Consider the following 13,954-nt stretch of genomic DNA (forward strand, 5'->3'; position numbering starts at 1 on the left):
AGGTTGGGTGAACGCGAGGATAAACGATCTAGTAAATAGAAAATAACTGAAAATTGTCGTTCATCATTTACCCTCTTTTCTCCCCTTTGAATCAACCGTTTTAAATTGACCCAATCAGTGTTTCACATTGGTCATAGTTGTCTTTGAAAATATTTGGAATCGTCCTTAAATGGGTCCAATCATTGTTTCAATCTAATCCGAGTTTCTTTAAAAGTGGTCCGAGTTTTCTTGGTCCGACTTGTCCCAATATCGATATTCAGTGTCTCGTTTTGACAAAACTTCCGCGTTGCTGCTATCGACAAACTGCCAATACATTCGTTTTAACCAAGAAGACGTCATTTCGAAGGCTTTTTAAGGGTAAGTTTTAAATATTTCTGTTATATCTGACTCATGTGAAGAAATGACATACTCATTTTAGGTCATTTTAAAAATATTTTTTACATTTTGACACAGCAACAGGTCGATGGACATATTTCCGGGTTTCCATATCTCTTCTTCTTCGCATTAAGACGAAATGTTCTGAACAAGTACAGAAGAAATGTTTAATTAATCATTTAACTAAGTGATTTTATGTTCTTCAAGGTAAAATTGTTTATGGAAACAAATTTGTAAGTTAAAAAGTGGATTTAAAAAGTGTAAGAGTTTTTAGACACCAGGCGGCGCTGAAGTTTGTCATGTGTTAACAAGTATTGTTTTTTTAAAAAGCTTGTATGAACCTTCATTTAGGGACGACATCAAAAGATCAATGAAGGATAAAAAACTTAATTCAAATAGTTTAGGGGTGGGGGTTAAACTTGCTGTTAGTTTTGTTTATCCTACATCGAATGTACATACATCTATATCGGGTCAATAAATTTTTCCAGAGTAAGTTAAGAGGGGGGTAGGGGGGTCATTAAAAAAACTATCTGAATTAAGTTTTTTATCCTACATTGAACTTTTGATGTCGTCCCTTACAGAGGCGGTTTTTGGGGGGGGGGGCAAGGAACCCGCCCCCCTCCTTTTTGGGAAAAAATTTGGTTGCTTATGTAGGGAATCACTGAAGCGCGACTAGAGCGGGCCTCCTCTTAGGTCAGTCAGTGGGCCCCCACTTATGAACATTTCTGGATCCGCCACTGATTTATAATGCGTATAGAATCAAAAGTGTGCATACAATATAAAATCTTTGTATTTGAAAATTAAAATAAAATTAAGAACTGATTATTAACATCAAGTTAGGTTCCTCATCCACAGGTATGAGACAATACACCTTATCGCTAATCCCGAATCTGTCCCGCTCGAACTATGAACGTCATACAACAATCTATGTATGTTACATGTTTCAAAGGAACAATATACATCATTAGTTTTGTTAAAATGTATACAAGTTCTATTGATATTGCTATTGTCTTTATGTACAGAACAAATTTATTCGTTCTTTGTGTAATCATACGTTTTTTGATTGAGTTAAGTCTGCTAATTGATATTTTATCGTATGTTTTTATATGTTGTGATGTTATGCTATTGTTTCAGAAAAAGGGAGAAGGTTTGGGCCCATTAAAACGTTTAATCCCGCTGCAAATGTTTGCACCTGTCCTAAGTCAGGAATCTGATGTACAGTAGTTGTCGTTTGTTTATGTAATATATACGTGTTTCTCGTTTCTCGTTTTGTTTATATAGATTAGACCGTTGGTTTTCCCGTTTGAATGGTTTTACACTAGTAATTTTGGGGCCCTTTATAGCTTGTTGTTCGGTGTGAGCCAAGGCTCCGTGTTGAAGGCCGTACTTTAACCTATAATGGTTTAATTTTTAAATTGTTATTTGGATGGAGAGTTGTCTCATTGGCACTCACACCACATCTTCCTATATCTATGTATACTCAACTATAGAAAGATATGCATTGATATAACAGTTCATAGTTTGCCAATCATGCATAGTACACCTATGTTATTACAGAAAAAGTACATGTATGTCTGTAATAACTAAAGGGTGGGGGGGGGGGGGGGGCAGATGAAGTGTGCCTCTGGGTGTGGAACTTTCTGGCTGTGTTGATGACCCATTGTTGGCCTTTGGCTGTTTTCTGCTCTCTGGTTTTGGTTGTTGTCTCTTTGACACATTCCTTGTTTCCATTCTCTCTTCTGTTTAATCTGTTTACATGTTTTAAATTTTAAAACTTTTTTTCAGATTTTGATTGACTGGTGGCAGAAGGGGTATGTTATATAAAGTGGCATTAAGACCTTGCAGACAGATCTAGACTTAACAATAACATGTTGAAGTTGCAATTACAGTTTGATGAAGGCCCACATGTAATCCCATATTGACGGTTGAAGAACTTGTACCAACAGATTTCACTTTGGGTATTTAATTGTATTGAAACTTAGTTATGGACTTCATTTTAACACGTTTCTTTCAAAATCATCCTTAGCCATTTTTCATTTTTTTTTATTAACAAGTTATGTTGAATTTGAGGATCTTTTCACAGATTGTTTGGAACTTTTACAATGTAATTTGTAATCAAAATTTTGAAGCGTGTATGGAAATTACAAGGAAAATAATAATGTCATACTAACTGTCCCATTAAATATATTATTCAACGTACAATCAGTGCAATAAGGAAAGATGTGAGATGAACATTATATACATATATCGATATATGTGTAAAGGTAGAGACAGGGGTGTCCTGCTTTCCATTGTATAAAGCACCCTATATTTTTAGATTTTAATCGTGTACAGTGAATCTTCAAATATATATTTGATAAGGCCCAGATACTTTTACCTTTTAATTGTGTACGGTGAATCTACAAATTTATTTTATAAATCCCCAAATATTTTTTTTCTCATCACTTGGCGTCTGTGGTCCGTTGTCGTCGTCCAATAACTTTTACCATTGTTTACAAAAATCTTCTCCTCTGAAACTACTGGGCCAAATTTAACCAACCTTGGCCACAATCATCACTAGGGTATCTAGTTTTAAAAATGTTGCCGATGACCCCGCCTGCCAACCAAGATTGCCGACATGGCTAACAATAGTACATAGGGGTAAAATGCAGTTTTTGGCTTATATCTCTGAAACTAAAGCATTTAGAGCTAATCTGACAGAGGTAAAAATGTTCATCAGGTTAAGATCTATCTGCCCTGAAATTTTCAGATGAATCAGACATCCCGCTTTTGGGTTGCTGCCCCTGAATTGGTAATTTTAAGGAAATTTTGCAGTTTTTGGTTATTATCTTGAATATTATTATAGATATAGATAAGGCCATAATAAATAATGGGTTTGTTTGCCCAAATGCTACCTGCCCAGAAAAAAGCTGCCTACTCAAATTCTTTTATTGTCCTGATTTGAAGAAGATTTTTTTTTAATCAAATGGGCATGAAGACTAATAAACATCGGATACTAAAATTTCTTCTTAAAAAAAAAAAAAATACCTACCTACCTACCCACTGTATCAACCTGTGCAAAAATGCTGTGGGTAGGGTTTGGGCAAACCAAAATATTTTTAAGTGTGGCCTAAACTGTTAACAGCAATATTTTTTTTACAAAAATCTTAATTACTGAGCCAAATAGAATTAAACTCAGCTACAATTTTAAATAGGGTATCTTGATTGAAAAATATATCCAACATGGCTAAAAATAGAGAATAGGGATTTACTTTACAAGTCTAGAGTGCGAAAACTAAAAGTATTCGGACGACGACACAGACAACGACGACGCCAACTTGATACCAATATACGACCCAAACATTTTTTTAATTCTTGCGGTCGTATAAAAACCCATACCGTATAGTCAGCTATAAAGGCCCCAACATGAAAAATATGAAACAATTCAATTGAGAAAACTTACGCCTAATTTATAACAATTTAACCAATTTACGAAAGACAATTATGACAGACAAGAACCAGTGATAGCCATTGAACTACAAGCTGCTGACTTGGGACAGACACATAAAGAATGAGGAGGGGTTACACATGTTTGTATCTCAATTTTATATTGTATACAGGAGTTGTAATTTTACGAGGAATATTTCAATTATTGTTGTAATCATGATGTCATATTTAGATTGCCCCAATACCTTTAAGTATTAATGTTGATAAAATCTGTATTTTATTCAAATTATGATTATCCTCTAACCTTGTCCTTTTATTACATTCCACCATATACAAGTAAATCAGATAAACTTTAAAACAAAATTACTCTTTTTTAAATAGATGCTGTAAAGATGATGTACAAATTTTGCTTACATTTTAATGTCATAGTTGAAATAATCAAGGGCCATAACTCCTGAACAGCATAAAAGAAAATTTGCACTATCACACTTAACTTCCATTTTGACATGAGAAACAACAAATATTAAAACTTTAAAAGGTTTGGTTAAATGTTTCACTAGTTATTACACAGAAATGTCAGAAACAGTGATTTTTCAATCAATCACAAGGACCATAGCACTTAATCCATAACATGAAAATGTAAAAGGGCTGGTAGTAAGCATTTGTCGAAATTGGGTTTGTCAGTCAGAAATGTGTTTTTCTTGTTTTTGTAAAAATACTGTTAAAAGTAAGAAGATGTGGTATGATTGCTAATGGGACGACTCATCACCAGAGAGCTTTCAACAATGAGCAAAATCTTAACCAAACAGCAATCTAAAAGTAAGCTCCAAAATGACAAATGTAAAGCACTTCAAACGAGAAAGGCCTGAGAACACACTTATTTCCTAGTGCATTTCTTTTAGACAATAAATTCAAATTAGAAAAATCGCATCTGCTGCATCTCAAAAAGTTTTTACAGTATAGTGCTACTTTTGGGACAAATACTATCAAAATTATAAACAAGTCTACCAGCTCCAACTTAATTCAATTTTTTTCATTTCAGATTTCATAAATTAAAAGAAAATTTCTTCAAACATTTTTAGAGAGGACTTATATTCAACAGCATATTGAATTGCTCAAAGGCAAAACAAAAAAATTAAGTTCATTAGAACACATTCATTCTGTGTCAGAAACCTATGCTGTGTCAACTATTTAATCACAATCCAAATTTAAAGTTGAATCCAGCTTGAATAGTGTGTTCATACTTGCCCCAACCGTTCAGGGTTCAACCTATGCGGTCGTATAAAGCTGCGCCCTGCGGAGCATTTGGTTCTCATTATTGAAGGCCTTACCGTTGCCTATAATTGCTTACATCCACTTTTTTTAAAACATAAGTGGATAGTTGTCTCATTGCACGCACTAGTAACCCGAATTTAGCTTGAACGGACAAAAACGTGTTAACGCTATTTAAATAAGATTAATTGTTATTTGATAAAGATTGACAAAAATTAAAAAATATTTTCAATTCATTTCAATTCATTTCAATTCATTTTAACGCCAGTCAAATAGATTTCTTTGCGGTGAATCAATTGAAATCAAGTTGCTGGTAATGTACGTCAAACTGTTAGGCCACGCCCCCGTTAAACTATTTCAAACAGGCATCAATTCGTTTTAAACATCGTTGAGACCCGAGCTTTGTACAGGTAAATCACTCAAGCAAGACAAACTTTATTTATTTATCGTTTTTTTTTTTCATCAAATTTTATCGAATTCAGTTAAATGTGTGTATTCTTAGTAAAGTCGCATGCTTCACAATTGTTAACAAATGAATGAACAATAGATGTGACATTTAAGAAATTTAAATAAAAACATTAAAATATTAATGCACGGTTTAAGAAATGTGAATCTGTTGAAAATAAAATAGTAAACTTGCAAACTTTCAATCCATTTGTTCTCATCGAGGTCCGCGTTCATGTTTCAATGCGATACGTAACATGAAAGTCCAATATGTTACAAATGTATAGACTCTACGATGTCCGAGTTCTGTCCGAAATAAATAATTGATAGCACTTATAAAACATAATGTTGGAATATTTGTCTTTTTTTGAAGTCGACACGTCTCCCTTTAGATGGCTTTCGGTTATTTCCGTAATTCGGTTGCTGTCTCATTGGCGTATATCTTACATCTTCTTTTTTTTCGTGCATCGCTTATTTATCATGTGCACTGATGGCTGAAAAAAATCTGATCATATACCTCGATTGCACTGCCTGTCACGTTTCTTTTGCATCAAATAGAGCGGCTTGATTTGGATTTGAATGGGTTTTACTAAACGTCTAGTGGCAAATATTGCACCCATAATACAGCCATTACGTCAGTGGCACATCTGACGAAAATTCAAACCACAGATTACAAATGGTGCTGCCTTATACTCTAATATCAGTTACCCATTCGTGAACGTAATGGACGTATGATGAATGAAGTTCCATGTTTTATCTTATATGTAAAATTTAAAAGGTTAAACCGGGTTGAATTATTACATTTACAAAAAAACACATTTTATTTTTTAAATAAATTCAACAACAATACAAGTATATTTTAAAAATTTAATTGACAGTTTATATATTGACCATTATATACATATAAAGACCGATGTCGATAACTCCATTGATCTTTTTTTATCGTTATATTTTTAGTACGAAATAAATACAGGAGTTAATCATATCATAGAAAAAATATCAAACAACGATAGTTAAGACACGATGGATAAAATCTCATGGTTTATATTTCAGTTTCGAATCAGATTTTTGAGGCACCAGTGTTACTACTCATTTTGATAAACAGTGAGACGCTTACTTGCAATTCGGAATTGACGAAATAACGTAGCGAAATGACCGTACTTATAGATTATACTTTTGTTTTCCCTCTTAATTGTATTGTCATTTTAGGGACCGTTATAGCTTGCTGTTCAATGAGGACCAAAGCTCCGTGTTGAGGCCGTACTTTTGACCTCTAATTAAATTATACCATGTGACTTGACGGAGAGTTGTTTCATTGGCACACATACCACATCTTCTTATTTATATCAAACGGGAGCAGTTTATTACATTTTCATGTAGACAAAAAAAAATATAAAAATTCAGTGAATCAAATGAATTTGTAGCATATTGTTACATTCAAAAGTATTTAATTTTGATTGATAGTATACATTATTTTAATTGCATAGGTCCACAAATAATGCCCAGTGTCAAATATTACACATCGATGACCACTTAGATTAGTTACTTTAATTAAACTCATTTCCTTGGCTGGTAGTACACGCTTGTATTTTGTCCTTTAAAGTTAGTCTGTCGGTTTATTCATGGAAGTAATATTAAATATTAATGAATCACAGTTTAGGGAGAACTCTTCGTCATTTGCAAATAGATAAACAAAAAAAAGGATGAAAATTTGCTTACGACTGAATTCAGGCCGAGAGAAATATGTTTTGTTTTATTTCAGATTACGATTGAATTCAGGCCGAGAGAAATATGTTTTGTTTTATTTCAGATTATTTAGAACATATACAAAAATATTCTTAATCTTTTACAATTTACAAATAAAATTTGATAGGGCTTTTTATGCACATGGTAGATGAAACCTGTATGATCTATTTTTTTCAGAGGTCTGTGAAATATTGAAAATAGTACATTCCGGAAAACACAATTCGCTATATAAAATGCTTGTAAAATTCCGTCACATGTGGTACGCTCATATTTAAATACCTTCCTATAAGAAAGTGAAAAAAACAGTTTTTGAAATTCACCTAAAAAGATTAAACGAATAGTTAAACTTATTTTTCAAATATCGAATACACAAATAAATCTCTAATTTATCCACGCTTGAAATTTGTTTTTACTGACAGGTGTCTGCTGGTATTCGATTGGACATCAGTATCAATGTAGGCGTAACAGCCTATCATATTTATCCAATCAGCTGTCTTGTATGCGATGACATACGGTCCACTTAGTTTAGTTTTCCTTGTAATGAATTATAAATTGATTGTAATAAAAATTAATCAATTCACTATAAAGCAAACAATGTCTAGCCCAAAAATGACTTACACGACGCTATACTATATATATATATATACATATTATACTTAATAATTATTTACAAATTAGGACAGCGTAAAAAATAAAATAATAACGTTAATAATAATTACTATTTAACGGTAGAGCTCTAGATTTAACGGGGTCTATTGTGCTATTAGTATGATAGTCCCAGCAATTTAAAAAAAAAAATGATCATAAAAAAAAACGGTTGTGCTATTGTGGGCAAGGGACTTGCCGGTACGTCTAAAACCCACCCAGGCCGCTTTGGTGCACTAAGCCCTAAGACATTTATGGAACACTACAGTGAACTTTCTAGACAAATTTGAAATTGTCAGATAAAAAATAGCCAACGCTTATATTGAAGAATAAACAAGTCATGAAAAGAAATATTACTATACATTGTACGGACATTTTGACTAATTCACTAGCTTTGATACAGCGGAAGCAAAAGCATCGAGCGTAGCCAAGATAAAAAAAAATAATAATGCTAAAATTATGTATTTTCAAATCAAAGGACAAAGCGTACGCAATGTCACCCGGAATCCGAATCTGACTGACTAGCAAATTACTACAAAATTAAACCAAAAAAAGGGACAACGTATGTGAGAATCACGAAAAAAATGGATTTAGATTAGATTTGAGGTCATTCGAATTTATTAAGACTTTTTAAAATATCTATTTCTAGGAACTTTTTTTTAGATCGAAATTAATAAAGTTCATATATAAGTATGTGGTACAGCTCACACCGATAAATATATTACGGCATATTCATATAGAATTGCAAATAAACCTTTCAATAATGAATTCTTATAAGCTGATTTTAAAGCTCATAATATAAGAGATATGGGATATAATTCAATTTGACGGCAACCAAACGACAAAAACACTATAGATAAATCAAGACCGCATGTTTAGTCTTCAACAAGAAACATGTGTCTACACGAAATGCCAACCTCTAAATCGTCATGAGTTTGTAGATACAATATTCAAAAAACAACAATATTAAAGTCTAAATAATATAAATATTCATTATTCACACATATTCTAGATTTTCTAAATCGTTTGAGACACGTATGCAAAGCCCATGTATTTTCCGTTCACATAATGTTTTGACGGTTTCCTTTTTTATTTATAACGTCCTACAAACATTGCTCAGACTAGACAGCATGCAAGACTAAAACACTTTTATAAGTCAGCGTATAGGTTTATTCCTTGAATGCCAACATCCTTTGGTCTACCGACAATTTACCTATAAATAATGTTGGCCTTCGAGAAATAGGTGCAAAAAGTTATCACAACACAAGAGCATGCTTATCAAAAATGGACATTTAGAGGTATAGGGGGGGGGGGTTGAGATCTCACAAACATGTTAAACCCCGCCGCATTTTTTCGCCTGTCCCAAGTCAGGAGCCTCTGGCCTTTTTAGTCTTGTATTATTTTAATTTTAGTTTCTTGTGTACAATTTGGAAATTAGTATGGCGTTCATTATCACTGAACTAGTATATATTTGTTTAGGAGCCAGCTGAAGGACGCCTCCGGGTGCGGGAATTTCTCGCTACATTGAAGACCTGTTGGTGACCTTTTGCTGTTGTTTTTTTATTTGGTCGGGTTGTTGTCTCTTTGACACATTCCCTATTTCCATTCTCATTTTATTTAATTCGAATGGAATTCGAATCGAATGCGAACCGAATTCGCTAATCGCGTACACACACTCTTCTTTTTTAATTCGAATTAAATGTCCGTGTGAACGAGGCATAATTAAACAGATAGTTAAAATCTAATTCATGTTTGTTACGTTGTTGAAATTTTTTTCTGATGATACTACTTGAACGAATATGGATTCTCTTAAAATGAAACTTTGAAAAGTGTTGCATCACATGTGCATATTGTGAGAAATTACAGTTTACACAAATGTGAAGCCTCTTTGGACTTTGAAGGTTTTTTCTATATTTCTATAGTTGTGTGTGCTGTAACATCCTACCATATTACTTGATTAAATTTCTTGAAACTTTGTATCACGTGTTAGAATACTATTGATGTATTATGTTCAGTTTGTTCAGGATATTTTTCTTGGTAATAATACTACACACTTTTTTGCAAGTGATTCATGAAATGATACTGGTAAGGGGTTTATCGTGTTCGCAAATCATCGGTGTTCTTATAAAACAAAGTAATGTAGTTTGATTGGAATTGAGACAAATTTCCACAAGAGACCAAATGACACAGAAATTCACAAGTATAGGCCACCGTACAGTCTTCAACTATGAGCAAAGCTCATACCACATAGTGGAACTAACTATACAAATCAGATGAAACCGGTTTAACTCATCAGATGTAAATAAATAGAAATACTACACAGAATAGACGCGGTCAGGTTCTTGTATATCCAAACAAACAAAAAACACTTGTAAAGTACATCCTCTGAGAAAACTTGCAGTTTACTGACAGCTAGTTCAAAGCCACAAACAACTAACAAAATCAATCCGCTATAGACTAAATTCTTGTTACCCTATTTTATGGTTAATTGTTTAATTAAAATATTCATATAATTCATGTATATATACTGAACAAATAAATATTTATGATAATATGGAACAAAATAAATCTCTAATATCCTCTTTTAGTTTGAAATAATTATATTTAACTAAATATAAATGTTAGATTTATATATATGTCTTATGTTAATAAAACTTGTTCATTCCCAAATTTATTTATTTTTTAATAAATAGTAACAAAAATCATTTTCTTTCTATCTTTATATTCATAATTATTTAACCCTTAAATTTTGCTACTTTTCTTATCAAAATGGGATAAAATGTTACAATTTCATCAAGTTCATTAAGTATTGTTTATAGTTTAATACTTATAAAAACAGAAATATTTTTGTTGGCATTCACGGAATAGGTAAGATATAAAATGTTGGCATTCGAGGAAGACACCAGTGTAAACATGGTGTTTTTTTTAATAAATCGATAATTTCTTTGCCCAGGGATATGAATTTGACATTAAAAGTCCCTCAAACCTTTACAATACTCGGCCGTGTCATTTCCGTTTTAGCAGATCGAGAACACGACCTTTTAGGATATGCATGAATTACCATACGTATGTCCGAGCATTTGTTATAATGTATTAACGTGTGACGTAATTTATTTTGAACTCTTTTTTGGGGCGCTTTTTTTACCAATCCACTTAACAAGAAACAATGCATGATGGGCTACAACATGTTTACAATCAAACGAAAAGAAGTGTTATTTACTGAAATACAACACATTTATTCATGCTTTGCGGTATTATCAATTTCGCTTAGATTTTTTTTTGATCCATATTTATAGCTTGTGATATGAAGTATTCTTTCAATAAAATAAAATTGAGAATGGAAATGGGGAATGTGTCAAAGAGACAACGCTCAGATTAACGAAAAATTATTTCTATGCAAAGAACAGAGTATTAAATAACCCGATATAAAGTCATTTCTGTATGATTGCTGCTTGGTGACACAGAGATTTCGGGTATTCGTCCGCAAGACAGCAACGTAACGACAGTTTTAACACAAAGCCAATTATCTTTAAGACAAACTTACTTGTGTAAAGGTAACAGTCGGTGCTAACTTTCATAAAGACAGTTAAAAAAATTAGGGATCCTTGAATTTTGTGCTCGTAAACACAGGAAAGATTAAGAGGGGTTCAAATTTATATTGGGGTCACTAAATTTTCATCGCTTTTCACAAAATTGATTTATGATATTTTACCCTTTTTTATGAAGTAAAAAATAATTTAAATCAATAATTTATTTCTCTATAGGAAACAACAACGTATAATCATCAAGCGGGACAATTTAAAGCCGATTATACGTTATGTTTTCTTCTCATTATTGAAGGCATTGCGGTTGCCTATCATTACTTACATCCATGCACTTCATTTGAAACTTTAAAAAAATTATTCACACAGAAATCACAGCTTATTAGTGTGGGTGTAAGGGCAGGGAAGTTATATAAAATACAAAACTATTGAACCGTTGTTTTTCCCGTTTGAATGGGTTTACACTAGTAATTATGGGGCCCTTTATAGCTTGTTGTTCGTTGCGAGCCAAGGCTCCGTGTTGAAGGCTGTACATAAGCCTACAATGGTTTACTTTCATTATTTGTAATTTGGATGGAAAATTGTCTCATTGGCACTCACACCACATCTTCCTATATCTATATTCTATACACCTTAAGGGCGTTAGCCTGAATGTTTGCGTCTTTCTTACGCCAAAATAATGCAGAACGACAAATTGAATTATTAAGGACAGGGATTGATTGAATGATTGATTGATTGTTTGTTGCTTAACGCCCAGTGGCAAATATTTCATGCATATTCAGGACGAGAACATTGTCAAGTTCACAATATATACACTAGGTATGTTGATACGATAGAGGCCATCTGGGATGATGGTCAGGGAAATTTGGACTGCCACTGGAAGATGAGGATACCTTGTATAGGGACAGACATTTTGCCTTGCAACAGGCCACCTACGGACCCCTTTAAAGAATTGTTGCAAGGATTCTTAACGTGCAAAGAGCAAAAAGCGTTGCAGTCTCTTTACACGAGGCATCAGATTTCACGTCCCCCTTCTGACCGGACGTGACTGCGAACTTGATACATCCCGCACAGCCAAACGGACGCCCCATTTCGGCAAGCGTTTTACTGCCGGTCGGGAGAAGACTGGCCAAGTGACCATATTTCTTACCCCATTCACCTAAAGGACAGGGGGTTTCAATACTAACGGATTCCCTGTTAAGAAAATGTAGGTGATCTTTCAGCAATTTGATAATATGCTATTGAAATGCATATCCAATTTATTTATCGACAACTTTATGTCAAAAAAGGTAAATCATTTTGACAGAAAACAAAGACACTTTTCCTTGCATAATTTAATCTTAAATATTTGAAAATTGTTATAATAAATGGGTATTTCTTTTTAACTTTTTGATCACAGCCAAATTTTGTACAGTGTGTAGAAATACCACAAAGGACTTATTAGTGCACTGAAGGACTATACAAATCATTGGTGCATTAAGAACAAAGTTTTTGCACTAAGGACATTAAAACGATGTTATTTGACCACAAACATGGATATGAGAAGATATAAGTATATAACTCATAAATATAAATTTGGGTATCAATATATATCATAATTTTGAAATTGACTTTCTTTTTTATCAGCGCATGCCATGTGACCGAAGGTTTATTGCAAAATCAATGTTCAGTCAACCTTATCCAATAAACAATTGTCATTTGATCGTTTCTAATTGATAAGTTTATGATAGTTGTAGAATAAACTTAATGATTTAGCGTAGTTTATTTTCAACTTGATGAAAGAATAATTTTATTTTATGTCCTTCTTAACAACACAGGAGTTTACATTTGTACATACTTTCATAAAAGATTGATAGACATTAAGATGGGAAAATGTGGCATTCGTGGGGATCTTAAAAACCCGATTACATCATTATTATATTGTGTGGGAACGGAACTGTACGGTTTCTACATTTTCGACATTCGAAAATATAACAAGTTGCAACATGGAAAGTTTTCCAATAGTGAAACAAATGATACAATATAACGTTTCTTCTAGACATTCAAAACATTCTATATGTATATATGAACCAATCAAATAATAAACGACGTATGCATACAAACGTTTTTCGTCGAATGGAGGAGCTTTTAATATATCGATCAGAACTGTCACATAACAGCGATAAAAATGTCAAGAATCATTGAAATACACATCGTTGAGTCCAGAAATTTTAAAAGTACTATTTTAGATGTATGGTCTTACCTGTATGAAAGTTTGAAAGCCATTGCATCAGTAGAGATTCACAAATTATAATGTTTTCAATATCGGATAAATTAATAGACTGTACAATCGCTCACGAGTTTACTGTACTATCACTTGGGCCTTTCCTGTACAATCGCTTGTCCAACTTATCAAAGCTTATTTTCAATAATGATGTGATATGATTTGCAATTATACAACTATCCATCAAATTAATTGGATGTACACATGTAAGCTATATTAGGCGACCATACCTTATAATCGG

At 32.9% G+C, this 13,954-nt stretch overlaps 1 long non-coding RNA gene across 1 annotated transcript in view; it reads left to right on the forward strand.

Moving 5' to 3' along the window:
• The first annotated feature begins 257 nt into the window (after positions 1-257).
• The window catches only part of LOC134683429 (uncharacterized), a 56,310-nt gene continuing 42,613 nt past the window's right edge, over positions 258-13,954 (forward strand). The window contains exons 1-2 of the long non-coding RNA XR_010101020.1: positions 258-357; positions 2,161-2,333. This is a non-coding gene — a long non-coding RNA (uncharacterized LOC134683429). The remainder of the gene's footprint in view (positions 358-2,160; positions 2,334-13,954) is intronic.

This window comes from Mytilus trossulus, chromosome 9 (genome assembly GCF_036588685.1).
Source record: "Mytilus trossulus isolate FHL-02 chromosome 9, PNRI_Mtr1.1.1.hap1, whole genome shotgun sequence".
NCBI lineage: Eukaryota > Metazoa > Mollusca > Bivalvia > Mytilida > Mytilidae > Mytilus > Mytilus trossulus.